The sequence below is a fragment of the Lolium perenne genome, chromosome 6 (assembly GCF_019359855.2).
Source record: "Lolium perenne isolate Kyuss_39 chromosome 6, Kyuss_2.0, whole genome shotgun sequence".
Lineage (NCBI taxonomy): Eukaryota > Viridiplantae > Streptophyta > Magnoliopsida > Poales > Poaceae > Lolium > Lolium perenne.
The window spans coordinates 9,205,364-9,228,902 of NC_067249.2; the positions used below are offsets into that span (position 1 = coordinate 9,205,364).

The 23,539-nt window shown below is 46.6% G+C and overlaps 1 long non-coding RNA gene across 1 annotated transcript; it reads left to right on the forward strand.

Moving 5' to 3' along the window:
- The first annotated feature begins 18,968 nt into the window (after positions 1-18,968).
- On the forward strand, positions 18,969-23,063 carry LOC139831987 (uncharacterized). Its single transcript, XR_011746414.1, has 2 exons — positions 18,969-19,098; positions 19,226-23,063. It is a non-coding gene; the product is annotated as an uncharacterized lncRNA (long non-coding RNA).
- Positions 23,064-23,539: the final 476 nt, after the last annotated feature.

Here is a 23,539-nt window from a genome sequence, read left to right on the forward strand (position 1 = left end):
CACTAGTCATCAACCCGTGCACTTGCCCGGGCTAGCATGTTCAAAATTAATTATATGAAAAATTATAGAACGTACATGCATCTTTATTTAGGTAACATACATTATATTAGTGGACAATATGGTTGCGAATCCAAAATTTTGTGTGTTTTCATTGGGAGGAGTTTTTATAATCTCAGGTGTAGCTATTTTTCCCAATTATTTGGTGTGCCACAAATTTAAAAGTTTATCTCAACTTATCGTAGTACAAAATTTTGTGGACCCGTAAAGTTTTACATTGATTTTTTTTGCGTTTGAGCGAAAAGAATATTATAAAATTCGGTTAATTTTACACTCCTGCAAATTTTCTACCACATCGTCTTTCTATGTCTTCCATAAAATCCCCTTTTCACAATATATTATTTCTTGAAATTATAAAAGGTATAGCTCAGCCACAACTTTCTCATGTTTTATTTATCCATGGACAATAATTTTCTAAAAAAGCTTGAATAATCGAATGTATTTCCTTCTTAGCATGGAAGGGCAACACGACATAGATTGTACATGTGTACAATATCCTAGAATTTTTCTATATGGACAAATATAATTTCCGTTTCACCCAATTTTGCTTGATTATAACCATGCATGTTATTTAAGATAATATATCTCCACTCACGGTTTACTAGTGGTAATATATATTTGATATTCTAGCAACATAACATGCGTGACATATCAAAAATCCATTGTTGTATTTTTCTAGTTTTCTTGGCTAGGAATAAATGATTTGGAATTTACATTTTTTCATCAATAATTATCTCTTAGAGAATTCTTTTTATGATCAATGTTGCTTGGAATTTTTTCTATGTTTGAGAAATATATACCTATAAAGTATCATACGTATTCATGCTCTAAAAAATTAATTAATTCCCAATTCATGTAACAGCCAAAGTAATATATACGTAGAAAAACAAAGGAAAATTTTGTATTGCACGCACAAAGAAAAATAATTAATTCTTCCGGCTTCCTTAGCCAACTGCTTTGCATGTGAAGTAGTCGGATGCAGTCGACGCATAGCACCCGGCGGCTTATCAAGCGAGGAGCTCGCATCGCGAGCCAGCATGTATTATATCCAATGGCATGTATGATATCCAATGGTGCTTCTGTCCGCCACGCTATATTTTTCAATCGGGTCATGTCATGCTCATCTATTCGCAAAGCCGATCGATCTTTTCAGCAAAATATTTATAGCCACTCTCCAGATCAGTTTAACAGGCACGCACGTAGTTTAAAAATTATTTTAACCATTATTTTGGTCAATAAAATATAGAATATATGTAACAAAAAATATATTATTGGAAACCTTGTTTAAATACGAATCTAATGGTATATATTTTATATAAATATAATTTATATTTAGTTGACCAAATTAGTGATCAAACTTTGTCTAAAATTATGTGTGTGCCTGTTAAACTGTACATAGGGAGTAGCGAAACAGGCTTTCATGCGGTCTTTCGTTTTGGCTCAAACTAACGCAAAGGTTTTAGAGTTCTTATCGCATGATTGACCGATTTATTAGGTGTAGTACACAGCTTGGACACTTAAAACGTGCCGGCTGATTAGGGATTGGATTAGTTAGGCGTAGTAAAAAGACCATGGACTCCTAGGACATGCGGGCTGACCTGTATAAAATCTTAGCTGTTAATATAATTTGTTTTATAAACAATCTACGGATTAGATAAACGTGCATGCTTGGCCCTTTAATCAAAGCGTGACTACGTAACTATTTACGTGACATTATAAATAATAGTTTTTTCGATTAATCTTAACCGTAAATTTTAGATCTAATTGTCTTAATTATTCTGATGATGTGGATTAATGTGGTGTCTCGTATGGTGCCTCCAATTAGTAAATATAAGATATAAGATTTTGTGACATAAAATTGATGTCATTAAATATGTATTCTAAAATACTTGTTTGTGGTTATAATTTTGTAGCACCAAGGTTACATATTAATAGTGTAATTGTCAGTCAAAGACTTGTCCCAAAGATATGTAATATGCGGAGTATTTTGAAAAGGAGAGAATATACTATACACGACACGCTGTCTTACTGCGCCAGCCGGTGGGTGATAAACTACCATATACTGTCAAGGTTGTTATAGTAGCCTAACCATAGTTTGTTGTATATTTGGTAGTTAGAATCGTATCCCTGTAAATCAGCATGATGTAAACTTGTACTCTACTCCAAGTAATATCAATATAAAAGGACACGCCGGCCATAGAGGAGCTGTGCGATCCATTACCCAATCATACTTGTTACATTGTTTTTTCATGGTATCAGAGCTACCGGCTCACACCCTAGATCCAATCTACACCTAGCCAAACTCCTTCTTTCTCCATGGGTTCCTCGCCTGCCTCTAGCGATGCCTCATCAGGCTCGATGATCTCCGGTGGCACTGCTTCAAGGCTGCCGAATCCAGCGCTCAGCTTCACCACCAGCGCCTCGTCAAGCTCGTCATCGACACCGGCGCCGTTCAACTTCGCGCCGCTCGTCACTACTCGTCTCGGCAACGACAACTACCTCTACTGGAGGGCGCAGGTGGTGCCCATACTCCGCAGCCATCTTCTTACCGGCTTCATCGACGGCTCCTTCCCTTGCCCGCCTCAGGAGATCGACAACCCGAAGGCGCCCGCTGATGCTGCTGCTCCGCGCACCCTGCCGAACCCAGAGTTCGCGGCGTGGCATCAGCAAGACGCGGCCATCCTGTCCGCGATCATCTCCACGTCCACAGAGGCTGTTCAAGGCCTCATCCTCTTCGCTGCTTCCGCTCAGGACGCCTGGACGACGCTCGCCTCGAGCTTCTCCTCACAGTCGTCGGCGCGCTACATGCAACTCCGTCGACAGCTGGATGATTTGCAGAAACTTGATTCATCTGTTTCTGTGTATTTCAACAAAATTAAGTCTCTTTCCGATACACTAACGTCTATTGGACAGCCCCTTCGCCAAGAGGAACTCGTCAGCTGCATCCTCAATGGTCTCGACGAGGACTTCGACGCCTTGGTCGAGGTGGTCTCCGCACGGACCACCTCGATCCCACTTCGCGACTTGTACGCCCAGCTGCTGAGCACTGAGCAGCGCATCGCGCGTCGCAAGGCCGCGCTGCATGGAGGTCACAACGACTTCTCCGCCAATGCCGCACATCGTGGTGGTGGCAGTGGCGCCAAGCCTGCCTATCGCCCTGAGTACCGCATGGGTCCTGACCCGCGCTCCCTGCCTCGACCGTTCTACCTCACCAAAACGGCCGGGCAGGGGCCCAACTCTGGCGGCAATACTCGCCCTGGTCAGGGCGACCGTGGTGGTGGTGACCGCGGTGACCGCGGCAACCAGAATGGCGGCGATCGTGACCGTGGTGTGCGCAACGGCGGTGGTGGCGGTGGCAACCGTCCGATCTGCCAAATCTGCGACAAGCCCGGCCACAAAGCATCCAGCTGCTTCAAGCGCTTCAAGCAGGACTACCTCGGCGTCGACAACGACGGCCGGTACATGGAGCGCCAGGTTGCTGCAGCAACTACCCCTGGCCAAACAAGCTCTTACTCCGTTGACTCCGGCTGGTACATGGACACCGGAGCCACCGACCACCTCACCAATCACCTTGACAAGCTCACGGTGAAGGAAAACTACACCGGCAATGATCAAGTGCACGCTGCAAACGGGCATGGTATGCACATACATCACATTGGCCAAACTACAATTCCTACTTCATCTTCTCATTCATTACGTCTTGAGGGTATTTTGCATGTACCTTCTGTCACTCGTAGTCTTCTATCCGTTCGTCGTTTTACCCTAGACAACAAGGTTTTCATTGAGTTTCACCCACATTTTTTCCTTGTCAAGGATCGAGACACGAAGACAATTCTTCTTAGTGGTCGGTGCCATGGTGGTCTTTATCGCCTTGACGAGTCATCCCTCAAACAAGTCTTCAGTGGAATAAGAGTGTCACGTGATAAGTGGCATTGTCGTCTAGGACATCCAGCTACCCAGATAGTTCAACATATTTTGCATCATCGTCAACTTCCTTCGTCAAAATTGCAGAATAATGTAATTTGTGATGCTTGCCAACAAGGCAAGAGTCATCAGTTGCCTTTTTCCCTTTCTAGTCATGTAGTTTCTACACCACTTGAAATAATATACTCGGATGTTTGGGGTCCTGCCCAACCTTCTGTAGGAGGACACACATACTATGTCAGTTTTATTGATGGTTATAGTCGTTTCACATGGTTGTATCTTCTTAAACGAAAAAGTGATGTTTTTGAGATCTTTTTGCAATTTCAACGTCACGTTGAGCGACTTCTCAACAAGAAAATTATCCATGTGCAAACTGACTGGGGAGGAGAATATACCAAACTCAATAAGTTCTTTAGTGACATTGGCATCACTCATCGCGTTTCATGTCCCCACACGCATCAACAAAATGGCACCGCTGAACGCAAACACAGACACCTTGTTGAAACTGGATTGACTCTTCTTGCACATGCATCTGTGCCCTTTCGGTTTTGGAGTGATGCGTTTTCCACTGCATGTTTTCTTATCAATAGACTCCCCAGTCGTGTCATTCATATGAAAACTCCCTTGGAACGTCTTCTTGGTGAAGTGCCTGATTATTCCTTCTTTCGTGTCTTTGGATGTGCGTGTTGGCCTCACCTTCGACCCTACAACAATAGAAAGCTCGAGTTTCGCTCAAAGAAATGTGTGTTCCTAGGGTATAGTTCCCTCCACAAAGGGTACAAATGTCTCCATGTTCCCACTAATCGAGTATACATTTCTCGCGATGTTGTTTTCGATGAAGGAAACTTCCCTTTCTCACAATTACCATCCACTATGCAAGACACTCCGAACCATTCCATTCCTAGCTTTGGCCAATTTGATGATGTTGCAAATACTCCCTTGCTACTGCCTAACCATGGTGCAGGACTTGGACGCGGCGCACGTTTGGAGTTACTGGATTCTACTGCATCCTATGATCGTCGCCAGGTTGCTGATACAGACGTCGATCTGCATGGTGGTCACGTCGATCATGCCTCGCCTGGCGTGCCAGCCCAAGCTGGGTCGGGCGCTTCAGCCAGTTCGGTTCCGCCCCGCACCGAACGGCCTGGCTCCACTACTCCGGCCCACGGCCTGCCGCTCGAGCCACGTCGCTCGGACTTCTCCCCGCATCGCCCTGGTGAAGAAACTGCTGCAAGCGGGTCGCCCTCTGCCCGCGTGGGCCGTCGGCCCAACGGTCATCGCTGCCCCCACCTGCACCAACTCGGCCTGTTACCCGACTACAAAGATGGCATTCGGCAGCCCAAGCATCGTTCGATGGCACTGTTGCACAGACGGCGACCTGCATGGCACATGCAGCTGCTTCCTCTGTCTCCGAACCACGAGATCTTCATGATGCACTCCGTTCGTTCACCTTTGGAAAGAAGCAATGGATTCCGAGTACTCGCCCTGCTCAAAAATGGCACCTGGTCTCTTGTTCCACCACGGCCAGGTGTGAATGTGATTGACTCGAAATGGGTGTTTAAAGTGAAGACTAACCCGGATGGTTCTATTGAGCGCTACAAGGCGCGCCTTGTTGCGAAAGGTTTTCGGCAGCGCTATGGGCTGGATTATGAGGACACGTTTAGTCCGGTTGTTAAACCAACCACTATACGTCTTCTTCTCTCACTTGCTGTGTCTCGGCGTTGGCACTTGCGACAGCTGGACATCCAAAATGCATTTCTCAATGGAGTACTTGAAGAAGAGGTTTTTATGCGTCAACCACCAGGTTTTGAGGATCCTACTCACCCCTCTTATTTATGTCGGCTACAGAAAGCGATATATGGACTTAAACAAGCTCCTCGTGCCTGGCATGCTCGTCTCAGTTCTGTCCTTGGCTCTCTTGGTTTTCGAGCTTCTACTGCTGATACATCATTGTTCATCTTCAGACGAGCTGCTCTTACCATGTTTCTCTTGGTTTATGTTGATGATATAATTGTTATTAGCTCCTCATCATCTGCTACCGACAGATTGATTGTTGCGATGCGTTCAGCCTTTGCAGTCAAGGACCTTGGTGCACTTCATTATTTCTTGGGCATTGAGGTACATCATACCTCGTCTGGTGATCTTGTTCTCTCACAGAAGAAATATGCTATGGACATCCTACAGCGTGCCAATATGCTCAAGTGTACACCGGCTGTTACTCCTATGACTGTGGTTGACAAACTTTCTGCCTATGAAGGTGATCTTCTCTCGGATGTCGATGCCACTCGCTACCGTAGCATTGTTGGCGGTCTCCGTATCTCACTCTCACACGGCCAGATATTTCGTTTGCTGTTAACAAAGTCTGTCAGTATTTGCATGCTCCTCGGATTCCTCACTGGACTGCAGTCAAGCGGATTCTCCGGTTTATTAAACTTACTGTTTCTCATGGTATGACTCTTCGGCGTACTTCTGATACTTTGTTGTCCGCCTTTTCTGATGCGGATTGGGCAGGCAATGTCGATGACAGGCGATCCACAGGGGGATATGCCATCTTCTATGGTGGTAATTTGATCGCCTGGAATGCGCGCAAGCAAGCCACTGTTTCACGATCTAGTACGGAATCGGAATACAAGGCAGTGGCAAATGCAACAGCTGAAATTATCTGGGTACAGTCTCTTCTGAAGGAGCTGGGTCTTTCTCTGAACCGGATACCTGTATTGTGGTGTGATAATATTGGAGCCACATATTTATCCTCTAATCCGGTGTTTCATGCTCGTACCAAGCATATTGAAGTTGATTTTCACTTTGTTAGAGAAAGGGTGGCTAAGAAGCAACTTCAAATCAGATTCATTTCCTCTAAGGATCAAGTGGCTGATATATTTACTAAGGCTCTCCCGTTACCAGCTTTTGAGGCATGTAGGCGCAATCTCAATCTTTTGGAGCAGGTTGAGATTGAGGGAGGCTGATAAACTACCATATATTGTCAAGGTTGTTATAGTAGCCTAACCATAGTTTGTTGTATATTTGGTAGTTAGAATCGTATCCCTGTAAATCAGCATGATGTAAACTTGTACTCTACTCCAAGTAATATCAATATAAAAGGACACGCCGGCCATAGAGGAGCTGTGCGATCCATTACCCAATCATACTTGTTACATTGTTTTTTCAGTGGGTTCGTGGAAGCTGCGTAGTGACGAGGCCTGATCATCTCACGTGAACCATGCACAAGGAAAACAATCAATTTCATTATTGCATGTGGGTCCCATCAGTAATCTACGCATGCAGGCGTGGTGACGCTATTCTAGGTCTAGTTTGGGTAACCGGTCCAAATTCACCACGTAAAGCAACCCATGCACTTCTTCCATAAATTTAGTATCGTACTCCCTCTGTTCGGTTTTGCGTGAAAGTCAAATGAACTACTCCCTCCGCCCCAATTTATGTTGCACGTAATTTTGTGTAAAAGTCAAATTTTCTAAAGTTTGATCAATTACATAACAAAATATACCAACATTTATAACATGAAATCAATATTATTAGAATCATGGTGAAATATATTTTCATATTATATACATCTCATTTTATAGATAATAATATTTTTGCTATATAGTCGATCAAACATTTACAAAGTTTGACATTGACTAAAACTTATACGCAACTTATACTATTATGTTTGTCGTATGCCTCCTTTGCATACACGTGTACACTGTTACACGTGGAATTATGTTTTTCTTGTACTAATTTAAAAAAGTACCTATCGAGCTACAGCTTGATTGATCGATCATTACTTTTCACATGAGTCAGATGGATTCCCACCTATGTGGACTGGTCGATGTCGTCCATCACGCAAGTTCCAAGTAGCACAGCTAAACGGTCCATGCATTAAAGACCTACGTGTGCTAATCAGCCTAGGTTCAGCAAAAACCTTAGGTAGTAAAGGGCCGCACGAAAATCAATGTATTACTGTAGTAATGTAGCAAATGCTATTTCAGACTTTGGGGATCCGTCTGGTGCATGAGAAAAGAAACCTAAGCTGAGTACTACCTCCGACCACAAATAAGTCTTTTTTTCCCAGCGCTCAATTTTTGGCAAAACTGTGTATACTTTTTGCATTTCTAAGGCACTGTCTGGATATTGCATCAAGTACTTTTCTAAGGAACTTTCTCTATAAAATAATTTCAAGAAGGAATTTTGTCAAGTTCTTTCAATTAACTTTGTTGGATTCATTCCTGTACTCCATGCATATCATAAATATATGACGTTCTGGACTTTAACATAGTCTCCAAGATGCAATTTTAACCACTTATTTCTATAAAATATATGTATAAAACCAAAAAATATAATATTTTAGAAATATTTTTCGTGACAAATCTATGCATATGATATTAAATTCCAAATTTTAATAATTAATATGATATTCGTAGTTCAAGTTTTAAAAGTTTGACTCAAGGCATGTCCAAAACGACATGTAATTATGATATGGAGGGAGTAAGTGCATATACATTTTTTTATCATTGTGCTACAGCTTGATTGATCGATCATTGTGCTTGTAATACTCCAATTAATGGGTGGTCTTAAAATGAGTCAGATGCATGCATTCTCATGGCACCTATCACTGTACCAATCAAGCTACTGCTAGATGGATCGTGGTGCCGGTAGCACTACTACAATTAACTAGCGGTCTAAAAATGAGTCAGATGCATTCCCACGACACTTATCATGCTAAGCTGGCGATAATAGTTTGCTGGACCTATGGTGGTGCTTGTAGTGTACTACTACAATTAATTGGTTCTTTCAAAATGAGTTAGATGGATTCCCACATCACTTATCAAGCTAAGTTACCAGTAACAATGTGCTGGACGACGCAACGCGAAGGTTTCAGGTATCTGCAGTTGAGGTGCAGGTTAGGAGGTCAAGAGGATGTGTCTCACACAGCGCGTGTGCTGTGGCGACGCGGAGGGCGATTGGGACGTCGCCGCGCCGCTCTGTCGCCGTCGCCGTCGGTCCGCCGCCCATGGGGGGCGGCGTGACGCGGCGGCGTGTGGTCCGCCGTCGGGGAGTAGGTTCTCCCCCCTGGCGGAGGAGGACGCGCTGACGGCCGCCGCGCTGGACGACGAAGGGGTCCCCGTTTCAGATCTGGAGCTTGAAGATCTCACGACCGGAGAGGAAAGGGCCTCACTCACCGTGCGATCTCTGGGAAGCTTCCTTGAGCCGCCATGGTCGGGTCCTGTGCTGCGCGAGGTCCTGCCGCCACGGGTGGTGCCGGACAGGGCAAGTCCGTCTGCATTACCGCCGGCGCTGGGGGACAGGGAGTTTCCCCCGCTGCCGTCCTGGGGGATGCCGCGGGCCGCCCCATCCTCCACGCTGGCGCAGCTCCGCCCGTCCTTCCGTGTGGGGGAGGTGGCCATCCCACTGCCGGCGGCGGGGGTCCTGCAGCCGATGGCGGCGCCGCCGCTTGCTGCGCCTGTTCGGGAGCCAAGGGTTGGTGACGAAGGGGAAACCCTAACGGGCCAACCTGGACTGGAGGGGAGGTTTGGGTCTGGTGGGCCACTCGGGGTGGGCCGCCCAAACCTGGCTGGTTCCAGCGGTACCAACGGACGTGCCGGGGAGCCGTCGGATGCGCTACACGAGTCCTCACTCGAAGATCAAGGGACAGAGGCAGAGATCTTTTCCACTTATTCCGTTTCTACCCCCCCGCAAGAGCCTTTTAAGTGGTTGTGGCTCCCTCCGGGAACCCTAGATCCCACTCTTGGCTTCCCCGCGCCCCCACGCGACGTGCGCCGCAACATCCACTCCGCCAAAACCCTAACCCTAGCCAACGCCTCCGAAGGATCCCATCCTATCCTCTCACCCATGGATAGGAGCTCGTACTACGGCAAGCGCTCGTTCGAGGAAAGCCAGGGAGGCTACCACCGCAACCGCGACCAAGACCTAAGGCAGAAGTTAGATCGTGAGCAGGAGGAGCAACGCAGACAACAACGGAGCCGGGACCGCGATGGGGATCGCGCCGGTGGCTCGTCGCAGCGCCAAGAGGAGGAGAGATTACGTCAAGAGCGCCTCCCGCCCCCCCCCCCCCTGGCCCGCGAGGGCGCGAGCCAGGCAGGGGCCCAAACAACAGGAGACCCCTCCGCCAACCGCGACCGCCCCATGGTTCGGGTCCCCCGTCGCTCACTGCGGACGCCTCTGCCTCAGGGGTGGCAGGGCCGGCAAACCCCGACTCCGCACACATCACCTGCTACAACTGTGGCAAGAAAGGGCACATCCAAGCGGACTGCACGGAAGAATCGTTCGGCGTCAACTGCAAGAAGTCCGGCCATCACTCGGCAATGTGCGCCGCGTTCTCCAAGGCCCGGGCTCCCTTTTGGGCGGGATTCGGGGGCGGCTGGCAAGGTTTCATGTGCTGCGAGGTCCCCCAGGAAGAACTGCAACAGCCCATTGCCAACTCAGCCACGGTCATCATCGAGCAAGGGAATCTGACAGAAGATGAGGTAGAAGAAGAGTTCAAGGACTTGGTCGACGAAAACTGGGACTGGCAGGTGCGCCAACTGAGTGCCTCCGACTTCGCGGTGGTGTTTCCTTCAAAGAAAGCTTGAGGATTGCCATTAGAGGGGGGGGGGGGGGGGCTAACCCTCCCATCGAGCAAGCTCAAAGCCCTGGTTACTGTCCAAGTTGGAGATCCACTGGCTTCGGAAACCTTGGTGGAAACCTGGGTACGCCTCATCGGCGTCCCTCCACCCCTTCGCCATGCTGATAGACTTCTGCTCAGCACAAGGGAGCTGGGTCGTCCAATAGGGGTGGACATGGACTCGCTTGCACACCCTTCCGCTCCCATCCGCATGTCAGTTGGATGCCAAGCGCCGGTCAAGATTCAAGAATATATCACTCTCTTCGTCAACATGCAGGGCTACCGTATCCGAGTCGAACGTGAAGAAGCTCCAGCCAGTGACTCCCCTCCCCATGCTCCGCAACCGCCCCGGGACAAAGAGGAGAAGAAGACAAAGATGAGGATAATGAAGAGACGGACAAAGATCGTTGGGACGGCCGTAGGGGACGCCACCGGAAGAACGACAAGGAAGCGGCCTCGGCCCCAGCGGGAGGGGCCGGGAGCAAGGGACGGAAATCTGTGGCCCTCAACGCCTCCGAGCCCAAGGACAAGGAACCTGCTGCCCTCACCACACACCTGCCCACCTCTCCAGTCAAGCTTCCTTCCTCTGCATTCTCGCAGTATGGTTCCAATCTTACAGAAGCTGGGGACATTTTCCCGATGATGGCCAAAATTATGAATATTGCAGTGGAACTGCCTCAGCCGCAGACACCATCCGGTTCTCTCGACTCTGAGCCACCTCAAGCCTCTCTCTCCATCATCTGTGATTCGCCAGAGGACCCCAAGGACGCAGGACAGAGCGACCCAACGCCCAGGAAGGCGTTGAGGTTATCCCAGGCCGACAGAGAGGAAGTGGGGCTGGAGAGCCCTTCACCACAATCGTCCAAGGAACAGCTGCAACGAGATAGCGAGAAGAGTAGCAAGAACAACCATGACAGGCCCCCAAGGAGACTGATGCTAGAAGCGGCGCTAGCGGCGAACGCCACGGTGGTGGACCAGCACTCCCGTGCGATCAACCCAGGACTTCACCAGGCACCAGCGATAGCGCGCCACCCCACGGTTCGTCAACTCCTCCTTGAAGACTCCCCAATCCCGGCCCTGGGTGCCACCGTGGCAAGAGCCCCTCGCTCCAAAGCTATACCGGCGCACGCGGAGCGCAAGAGCGCCCGGGGTAAGGGACTCACGGACGGTCCGGTCTTGGAGCGTGCTGTGCGCCTCACCGCTGACAAGAACACCATGACCAAGCCCTCGACGGACAAAGCTGCACCGACTTCTTCCTCACCTCAGGTTCTAGGTACGCCTCCCCTTGCCGATTTTACTGCCATTCAAGACTCCTCTGTTCAACACCTGCTTCAAGTAGCGAAAGATAGCTGCATTCTGTTTAAATCGGTTGATAAGACACCAGCCCAACTGGTGTCACTCATCCAAGCAAAGGAGTTGGCCCAGGCAGAGCTAACGGCTGCCAGACAAAAGGTCGAAGCACAAGTTGCCAAGGACAAGGAACAGGAGAAAGGGAAGAACCCGGCAAGCAAGGACAGGGAAGATTCGCCTCCTCAGGAGAACCACGACATGGAAGAAATTCCCCCTCAAGAGAGCCCAAGGGGGGCTCTCGTGAAGGGGAAAGGCAAGCTCAGAAGCTCACCAACTAGAACGAAACGCAGAAGGGCTGCGGCTCGACCAAATCCTATAGGTCCTCGTCCACTAACACGCCGAGCACGGGCACTACAGCTTGTTTCCCAATGAGGTGCCTATTCTGGAACATCCGAGGGTTCGGCAGGAAGGGGCGCCGAACCCTCCTAAAGGAATACTTGCGCCTTCACCGGATTGATGTGGTTCTACTGCAGGAAACTATCAAGCAAGACTTCACCGACGTGGAGCTTCGAAGCCTTGAAGTGGGAGAGCGTTTATTCTGGGACTGGCTCCCAGCTACTGGACAATCGTGCGGGATGCTCATTGGGGTTAGAGACAGTGTCTTCGAAGTGGGTTCGATTGACAGAGGCCAATACTTCCTAAGTGTGGCGGTTCTTCATAGGGTGACGAACCGCACGATGGACTTTATCGGTATATATGGCCCGGCGGACCATGGACATTCGCGAGTCTTCCTACAGGAAGTCTCCAACAAGATTGCTTCCACAACTAGACCCTTACTCTTGGGAGGAGATTTCAATCTGATCCATGCAGCGGAAGATAAGAGCAACAGCAACCTGAATTGGCCCGTAATGGACTTGTTCAATGAAAACATTGCGAGCTGGGCTCTAAGAGAAATACCTCGAACAGGGGCGAGGTATACATGGACTAATCGCCAGCTCAACCCAATCCGCTCAGCGCTAGATAGAGTGTTTATATCACCAGAGTTCGAATCCATCTTCCCTCTCTGCTCCTTGGCGGCTGAAACTAGCCTTGGATCGGACCACACTCCACTGGTTTTTGACACAGGGGAAGGGTCCCCTGTCCGCAGCAGCCGCTTCTTCTTCGAATCCAGCTGGTTAGAGAGAGCGGAGTTCCGTCCGCTGGTCTAGGCAACGTGGGAGAACCTAAGAAATAGAGTGGGAGGCAGAGACATCATTGACTGGTGGAACTTCATGAGTACGGGACTCAGACAACACCTTAGAGGATGGAGCCACAATCTGGGACGTGACTCCAAAGAGGCAAAAGCGACTCTACTTCAGCAGGTCTCTCAGCTCGATCTCCAAGCAGATGCGGCTGGCTTGGATGAAGAGGGTTGGGCACAGAGGTATCATCTCGAGGAACAGCTGCTCCACCTCTATAGGTTAGAGGAGGAACACTGGAAGCAACGCGGGAAGACGCGTTGGGTGTTACAGGGGGATGCAAACTCAGCGTATTTCCATGCGGTTGCAAACGGAAGATGGCGCAAGTGCCTTATTTCTATCATCAACACACCAAATGGACCTATCACGGATCAACGGTTGATCCAGGAACACGTCTATGAGTTCTACCGGCAGTTACTCGGCACGAACGCAACTAGGGGCTACGGGTTAGCGCCAGAGACATGGTCCGGTCGACAAAGGGTGTCGCAAGAAGAGAATATCGAACTGGCCCTCACCTTCTCAGAATTGGAACTGGAAAACATAGTCATGGACATGAAAACAAACACAGCTCCTGGCCCGGACGGTCTGCTGGTGATCTTCTTCAAATCATTCTGGCCCTTGGCGAAAATGGGAATCCTCCATATCCTCAATGACTTTGTGCTGGGGCGCATAGACATTGCACGCCTCAATTTTGGTATTCTCTCCCTCATTCCCAAGGTCCCGGGAGCAGACCAAATCGCCCAGTTTAGACCTATAGCTCTCATCAATGTCATTTTCAAGATTGTGGCCAAGGGCTACGCATCACGGCTCGACCCGGTGGCCAACAGAATCATCAGCCCAAAGCAGACAGCTTTCATAAAGGGCAGGAACATTCTGGATGGGCCCCTTGCTCTTATCGAGATCATCCATGAGATAAAATCCAAGAAGCTTGGTGGGATTCTCCTCAAGCTAGACTTCGAGAAAGCGTACGACAGAGTGAACTGGGATTTCCTAGCAGAGGTTCTCAGAGGAAAAGGCTTCGACGAGGGGTACATCCATCGTATCTCTCAGTTGGTGGCAGGAGGGCAGACGGCTATCTCGATCAACAGGGAGATTGGCCCATTCTTCCGGAACAAACGAGGGGTGAGACAAGGGGATCCACTCTCTCCGCTGTTATTTAACTTCATCGGAGAAGCGCTCTCCGCAATCCTGTCTGCTGCGGGGAGGGCGGGTCACATTCACGGGGTTGTCCCACATCTTATTCCTGGGGGAATATCACACCTTCAGTACGCGGATGATACGTTGATACTGATTCAGAATTCAGAGGAAGATATTGCAAACCTGAAATTCCTTCTTATGTGCTTCGAAGACATGTCGGGCCTAAAAATCAACTATCACAAGAGTGAGGTTATCGTCATGGGACAACCAATAGGGTGCCAAAGCCGTATCGCCAACAAACTCAACTGCAAGCTGGGAGCCTTCCCCTTCACCTACTTGGGGCTGCCCATCTCGGATCGGAAACTCACAAGGGAGCAATGGCTCTTTCTGGTAAGGAAGCTGGCGGTTAAAATTGAGCCTTGGCTTGGAAAATTACTGTCCTCGGGGGGACAGCTAATTCTCTCAAACGCTTGCCTGGACAACTTACCAATGTTCGCCATGGGCTTGTTTCTCCTTCATGATGGGATTCATGCAAGGTTTGATACACACAGGTCCAAGTTCTATTGGGAAGGCACAGGACCGAAACGCAAATACCATATGGTTAATTGGCCCACAGTGTGTAGACCAAAGGAGGTTGGAGGCCTAGGCCTGCTCAACACCAAGAAAATGAATCAAGCCCTCCTCCTTAAATGGGTTTGGAGGCTATATCAAGAGGAAGACACCATCTGGGCCAATCTGATCAGGGCTAAGTACCGCGACGCCAAAGACATTTTCAGTGGCTCTGGACAAGGGGGCTCGCAGTTCTGGAAGGGCTTACACAAAGTAAAACACCTCTTCAAAGTTGGAGCCAAGCACCAGGTGCGGGATGGGGCTCGCACCAGCTTTTGGCTCGACTGGTGGATCGGCACAAGTCCACTCAAAGATTCTTTCCCATCCCTTTTTGCCATATGTGGCCACGAGGCGATTCCGGTAGCTACTGCCCTTCAAGGGGAAGGACTAGCTATTCGGTTCCGCCGATCTTTCGACCAGGAAAGTACCAGGCAATGGAGGGAGTTGTGTTCTCTGGTTGACGAAGTGGAGTTGGTGCAAGGAAAGGATCAGATTAGTTGGCACCTGGCGAACTCCGGAAAATTCTCTGCTAAATCGCTATACTTCAAGCTATCCCAGGGCACGTCCGTGGCGCACTTCAAAGACATGTGGGAGTCTAAGGTGCCCTTGAAAATAAAAATCTTCTCCTGGCAGCTCGCTTTGGATAGACTACCATCTATCCTTCAGATTGCTACTCGACACGGTCCGGCAACGGGAGGGTGTGCACTCTGCGGTGCACCAGAGGACGCGGCGCACATTTTCTTCTCCTGCTCCACTGGAAAGTTCGTTTGGGCGGTGTTGCGCCAGTTACTGGGGTGTAACTGGAGGCCAGCCAATTTCCCACAGTTCCATGCAATTCTCTCTTGTTTCTCGGGCTATACTCGTCGTATTCTTTGGGCTCTGTTCCTTGCCCAATCTTGGCGCTCATCTTTTGACGTTCTCAAAAAATGTCAAAAAAACGTCAAAAAACCGTCATAGACGATCCACTGTGATGTTTTTGAAACGTCGTGTATTGACAGATTCCTTGTAGTGTACGCGTGGCAGAACCCAGTGAACCCGAAAAACCCAAAGAGACTGAGCTCTGGCAAGGGCCCTACCGCTGTCATACGCCACCTCACCAAGTCGTTGGTGCTCAATCTCCTCACGTGACACCCAAGCGCGAACCAGTGAGCGCACGCAAGTGCTGTTTTTCGCAAATCTGCGGGTGTTCCTTTGTCGCCAGAGCAGGATATAGCTCCCCACCGAGACCTGCAGGAGACCTCCACGAGGTCCCACGAGCGATCCCTCATGAGAAATTCCTCGCCAGGACTTACGAAAGTTCCTCACGAGGTCCCACGAGACTCATGAGGCAAAGCAAACGGGAGCAGCTACTCTAAAAAGCTAAGTTTATGCTACATTTGCTCTTTCACGCTCTGCTCCAACATTCTACCTCCACGAGCCCAATCTCGATTTTCTTCCGTGAGTCGCTTGCACGCCAAAGGGAGCCTTGAGGGATGACCTCGTGAGCCATTTCAGCCGCCTCGCTATAGCCTTGGCGCCCGTTAGCCTTGCCACGCTCCACGAGCGGCATACTAGTGAGTGGTGATCATTGCGCTCGGGGGCTGGCCCCTGCCGACGTAGAGCATCCAAAACACGTGGAAAAAGAAAAATAGGCTCTGTGGGGAGTTAAGAAGGAAAGAGCTCACGAGCAAGCACATAACAGACGCAAAATATCTACAAGGCATACATAAAAGCCCACGAGGGCAATGTCTTAACGATTATAGCCATGATGCAGGGATAGAGAAACAGGCTTTTCTAACAACAGATATAAGCATAAGGGACGCCATTGACAAGGCAAAATGGCCCTGGAGAAGTCCGCACTCGAGGTCGATGAGATCCGCGTCGATAAGGAGACCATGGAGATGCAGACTAATCCTCCACGGGGTAGTAGAAGCGGTGGCACATGAGTGTCGGAGGTTTTGCGTCTCAGGGACACGGGTACTCACGAAGAACCCAACTAGGTGTCGAACACAAGAGTCTTAGCACGGCTTGGCGATGACGACACCGCAACGAGCGACGGATCAGGCTCGACAGAGTTGGACACAGCGATCTACCCAGGTTCGGGGCCCTCGTGAGGAGGTGACACCCCTACTCCTACCTTGGATGAATTGCTCTCAAGATCTATGTGAGGTACACGACGTTGCCGAACTCCTCGCGCTCGCGTCGCGCCAGTGCCGGCGCCACGGGCTCGAGGCCGCCGCCGAGCGGGAGCTCAAGGCGAGTGTCTTGGCGCTCATCCTGGAGGTGGAGCGGGAGATCGTGCCGGGAAGGGACCGGTTGGAAGCCATCCGTGAGGAGGTGGCCATCAACGACCCCGCCAGCTGCAGCGAGGAGATCGAGACCCGGGAGCTTTTTCTGAACAGAGGAGACCCTCGGGGAGAAGACAGCAGCTAGACGATAAGGTGGGCCCTCCATCGCTTTCTCTCCACGTGGGCGCGTGGCTGGATGCAGATTTGACGCCGTTTCATTGCCGTCTATGAAGTCGCAATCTTGGAACAAATCCAACGGTAGGGAGAGGGTGCACACGTATCCCCGTGATCACCAAATCCACTCTCAAATTTGAATTTTGAAAAATTATGAAAGTCACTAAATGTTTTTTCAAAAAAATCAGAACTAGCAGCAAAAAATCATAATTTTCTTCAAAGAGACATAATTTCTCGTATTTAGTATGTTCAAATTGTAATTTCAAATTTTAAAAATCAGGATATCCACGTAATATTTGTTCAAAACTTTCCCAAAATTAACATCCTAAATTTCTGAGTTTTTTTAGAAGAGACATAATTTTCTGCATTCAATATCTAGAAATTTCCTGAAGTTTGTAGCATTCGATTCTTAGTTTTCCAGATAAACTTTGAAACTGGAACTCATAATCAATGGTCTTATTGGGTATTAATTCTCCAACCATAATATTAATTGTTGTTTGGTTTGAGTCATCCACATGGGAGTGGGACCCTGGTTGGTTGTTAGATGCCTCACATTCGTTGCATATGCCACGTTACAATTTAATTATACATCACAAATACATACTACCTCCGTTTCAAGGAATAAGGCACCCTCGTTTTACAAGCTTTTTGTTTGACCAAGAATTACTTCAAATAGATCAAAATTGTTTGTATGAAATTACTACCATTAAAAAGTTCTTTTCAATACGAATCCAACGGTACTAATTACATATAATATAATAAAATTTTGTTGCTCAATTTTTATGGTCAAAATTCATTTTGAAATACGTGTGCGTCTTATTCCTTGAAACGGAGGTAGTACATCTATGTAATACTCCCTTCCACTCTCAAAGGAACGTCTATAAGTTATTTCAGTGTCAAATAATGTCAAGTTTGTCAAAATAGAGAAAATTTTTGTCAACAAGTATAATACTATATAAATATAATATGAAAATATATTTCATGTTGTACCACTAGTAGAAAAGAGGGCTTTGGTTTTTTGCTCCAAATAGCATTAGCACCGGATTTGGCACGAACCGGTGCTAAAAGGGGTCATTAGCACCGGTTCGTGCGGTCTGGACGTTCAGGGAACCAGCCGCGGCATTAGCACCGGTTCGTGCGGGACCTTTAGCACCGATTCGTGCCACGAACCGGTACTAAAGGATCCATATCCAGTTTGAAGGAACATTAATTAGTAGAAACTTGATTATTAGAGACGAAATCCTAGAGCTGGTTTTGCCTAAAACAAAGAGCCAACTCTAAACTATGCCCCTGAGTCGGCCGGAATTTTCCATCCGTCTCCAATAGTTCCAGAGTCGGTTTATATATAAAGCAGACTCCAATAATATAAATAGCGGAGATGGCGAAATAAAATAACCAACTCAGGGATTTTCTGAGTCGGGCAATATTCTCAACCTACTCCGACTAGTCTATAATATCTAAATTGGAGCAACCCACTAAGGATAATTATCTTAACATGCAAGCTATCCACATCATCAAGATTTTTTGACCAATCCTAGCTTGCCACATCAACTCACTAACTCATTTCTCAGCTCTCACAAAAAATCATTGAGTATGCCACATCAGCAGGGTAGAGAAAATACGTTAGCCCATTACACCAGAATTCAGAAAGAACAAACCACTAGCATTATTTATGTACCCATTGACCTTCTCCCTAGCGAAAGACAACCAATAAGTGCAGCGATCGGGCTTCTTCTGCTCCATAAATCTATCAAATGGTGTAGTCGCTTCCTCTCCCCAGGTTGTCCTATAAACTCCTGGGCAGTTCTTCTCTCTTTTACTCACACCTTCTAAAATCTACCTTTCACAGCTAAACGTATGTTTTTTTTACATATCACCAGATCTGATGTAATTGCTACCATGTGTAGGTGGCCAGAAGATCGATGGAAAGAGTGGCGCTTGCACTGCACAAAGACACTGCAAGTGCCGGGATTCGGTCCGGCCGGATAAGGAGCAGCGGCAATTCCAACTTAAGGATTTGAGTTGTTGTGCGCAGCTACGAGATGCTCCGGTTTAAACTCAATTTTGTTTCATCTGCCTCCTTACCAGGGCCGTGGGGAGAATCCAGGAAAAGTGAACGGCTGAGGAAGATCATCGGTAATGGGTGATAATTATTTTACTGCCATGTGGCCATAATTTTCATTCTTTGTCTTCATCCGTTTTATATTTAAGTAGTATTCAATTTGAGTCTCCATTTTTTCTATCAATACATAGCATCCACTTCTTTGGTAAACAAGGTGGGGCCTTATTTGGACACGCCACTAGTATTTTGGGCAAATGCCACTGACGTGTCTATTTTGGGCAATGCTACTAATAAGGATCACATATAAGCATTTCGGCACTATGGCGTGGAGTAGTTAGGAAGGAACCTCTCTGTCGCCTTCCTCCCACATGGCTTGTACTAGGCCGAAGCGGGTGGTTGTGTCATTTATTGAGTTATGTGCTAACCTAGTCAAAAAATATTTTTTATTCAAGACAAACATGTAACTTCCTATGTGAATCTAGTAAATTTTCATTTTAGGTAATAAACTTGTTAATACTGCAATTTTAACAAAAAAATCATTTATTCGTCACCTAAATATCTTGTTTCAATTCTTTCGACACCCATTAGAGCCAAATTTACTTACAATATACAATCTTGAACGAATTTGTTTAATTTACTCGGATTAGTGATATAAATTCCCTATCTATCTATTATATAATTAAAACAAAAGACAAATAACGGCTCAGATTTAGCACTTGAAAGAGAACGATATGTACGACGCTAGAATCACTGGACGGCATTGGTAATTACTCCTAGGTTAATAAAACCCATGCAATGGAACCTCCACCATATCAACACAACCATGGTTCCATTGCCAGCCACATAGTCATATTCATAATTGGAAAAGTAACATTTTCATTTGCAATGCAGGAATGGTAAGTATATAGCTTTGCAGTAAATTGATAGAAAATACTCAAGTTGATATGAGCAAGGGTGAACTTGCCTGTGGACTGCGAGATAATGCAGTTCAATGCAGTGGATGGAACCTGGACCTCGGGTTCTGTAAAGAAGCATCATTGTCCAGTAAGGACAATGTTATAAAATTCAAATAATGCAGTCATGAATGTATTATTTTATGTTGAATCCCCTGCCCCATTATTGTATTAAGATTTAGGGTTGAATTAAGATTTGTGCCTTTGGCAGTAATTTGCAATTACTTTTACTTGTAAAAACACTTTCATTTCATAAATAAAGAATTGTTCAAAGTATTAAAACTTTACTTTTGAAAGAAATATTTATTTCAACATAATTTGAAATAATAGAGTTTTCCCTATATTTTTGGATTTAGAATACCAGAATATTTTCCTTTGGAAAATATCTTGAAAGAAATGACTTGGAATAAAAGAATTTCATTTTTGAAATATTTGAAAACAAATATTTAAATTTATTTGAAATTTTCCTTGATTTTTAAATACAAGGAAATAAAAATTTAAAATTCCAAGTTTTAATTCTTAATTCAGAAATTCCAAAATTTGAATTTGTTTTCTAAACTTCATTTCTTATTTCATTCTTGTTAAGAATAATTTATGATTCATAAATCTTATTTTTCTTGATTTTTTTTTAGGGATTCAAATAATTTATTTGGAATTTGGTAAAATTCAGGGTTATTTAAAATGTGAAATTACCAAAATAACCCTGGCCCAACTAAACTAACTAAATGGGCCCAATTGGGTGGGCCATTTGGCCGAGCCAAATTCCCCCCTGGTGGCCACCGACCACGTCGACCCACCCACTCATCTCTCTCACTCTCTCTCGTGACCTAACCCTAACGCGCTCTGGCGATTTACTGGCGACAACGTCGCCGCCATGACCGCCGCCACGCTCCGGCCAACTCCGGCCTCCCCTGACCTCGCCGCCAGGGGACGCCATCAACTTTTGTTGAATATCATGTGAGTTGCTATGCATGTTCGTCTTGTCTGAAGTAAGGGTGATTTGCCATGAGTTGTATGGTTTGAGTATGCATATTGTTAGACAAGAACTTTGGGCCGCTAACCAAAGCCATGTATCATGGTGGAAGTTTCAGTTTGGACATTAATCCTCAATCTCTTATGAGAATATTATCTGTTGTTGAATGCTTATGCATTAAAGAGGAGTCCATTATCTGTTTTCTATGTTCTCCCGGTATGGATGTCCTCAAGTTGAGATCTATCAAAAACGAGAAATCAAATGCGATCTATCTCCTTGGACCTTTGTACAGGTGACATAGAGGTACCCCTTTGTGACACTTGGTTGAAACATATGTAATGCAATGAGAATCCATGGAAATCCAAGCTAATTAGGACAAGGTGCGAGCACTATTGGTATTCGATGCATGAGGCTTGCAACTTATAGGATGTCTTATGCATAACACATATGAATTATTACTACCGTTGACAAAATTGTTTCTATGTTTTCAAAATAAAAGCTCTAGCACAAAAATAGTAATCCATGCTTCCCTCTGCGAAGGGCCTTTCTTTTACTTTATGTTGAGTCAGTTTACCTACTTCTTTCCATCTTAGAAGCAAACACTTGTGTCAACTGTGTGCATTGATTCTTACATACTTGCTTATTTGCACTCATCATATTACTTTGTGTTGATAATTATCCATGAGATATACATGTTAAAGTTGAAAGCAACTGCTGAAACTTATATCTTCCTTTGTGTTGCTTCAAAACCTTCTATTAAGAATTTATTGCTTTATGAGTTAACGCTTATGCAAGACTTATTGATGCTTGTCTTGAAAGTACTATTCATGAAAAGTCTTTGCTATATGATTCAGTTGTTTAGTCATTATCTTTACCATTGCTTTGAATCACTTCATTCATCTCATATGCTTTACAATAGTATTGATTAAGATTATGATAGTAGCATGTCACTTCAGAAATTATCCTTGTTATCGTTTACCTACTCGAGGGCGAGTAGGAAATAAGCTTGGGGATGCTTGATACGTCTCAAACGTATCTATAATTTCTTATGTTCCATGCTAGTTTTATGACAATACTCACATGTTTTATATACACTTTATATCATTTTTATGCATTTTCCGGTACTAACCTATTAACAAGATGCCGAAGCGCCAGTTCCTGTTTTCTGCTGTTTTTGGTTTCAGAAATCCTACACAGGAAATATTCTCGGAATTGGACGAAACAAACGCCCAGGGTCTTATTTTTCCACGGAGCTTCCAGAAGACCGAAGAGGATATGAAGTGGGGCCACGAGGGGCCGACACCACAAGGCGGCGCGGCCAAGGTGGGGCCCGCGCCGCCCTATGGTGTGGGGCCCCCGTGCCTCCTCCGACTCTGCCCTTCTGCCTACTTATACTCTCCGTCGCGAAAACCCTAGTACCGAGAGCCACGATACGAGAAAAGTTACGGAGACGCCGTCGCCGCCAATCCCATCTCGGGGGATTCAGGAGATCACCTCCGGCACCCTGCCGGAGAGGGGAATCATCACCGGAGGACTCTACATCATCATGCCCGCCTCCGGATTGATGCGTGAGTAGTTCATCCTTGGACTATGGGTCCATAGCAGTAGCTAGATGGTTGTCTTCTCCTCTTGTGCTATCATGTTTAGATCTTGTGAGCTGCCTATCATGATCAAGATCATCTATTTGTAATACTACATGTTGTGTTTGGTGGGATCCGATGAATATGGAATACTATGTCAAGTTGATTATTGATCTATCATATATGTGTTGTTTATGATCTTGCATGCTCTCCGTTGCTAGTAGAGGCTCTGGCCAAGTTGATACTTGTAACTCCAAGAGGGAGTATTTATGCTCGATAGTGGGTTCATGCCTCCATTGAATCTGGGACAGTGACAGAAAGTTCTAAGGTTGTGGATGTGCTGTTGCCACTAGGGATAAAACATCGATGCTTTGTCTAAGGATATTTGTGTTGATTACATTACGCACCATACTTAATGCAATTGTCTGTTGTTTGCAACTTAATACTGGAAGGGGTGCGGATGCTAACCCGAAGGTGGACTTTTTAGGCATAGATGCATGCTAGATAGCAGTCTATGTTCTTTGTCGTAATGCCCTAAGTAAATCTCATAGTAGTCATCATGATATGTATGTGCATTGTTATGCCCTCTCTATTTGTCAATTGCCCACCTGTAATTTGTTCACCCAACATGCTATTTATCTTATTGGAGAGAC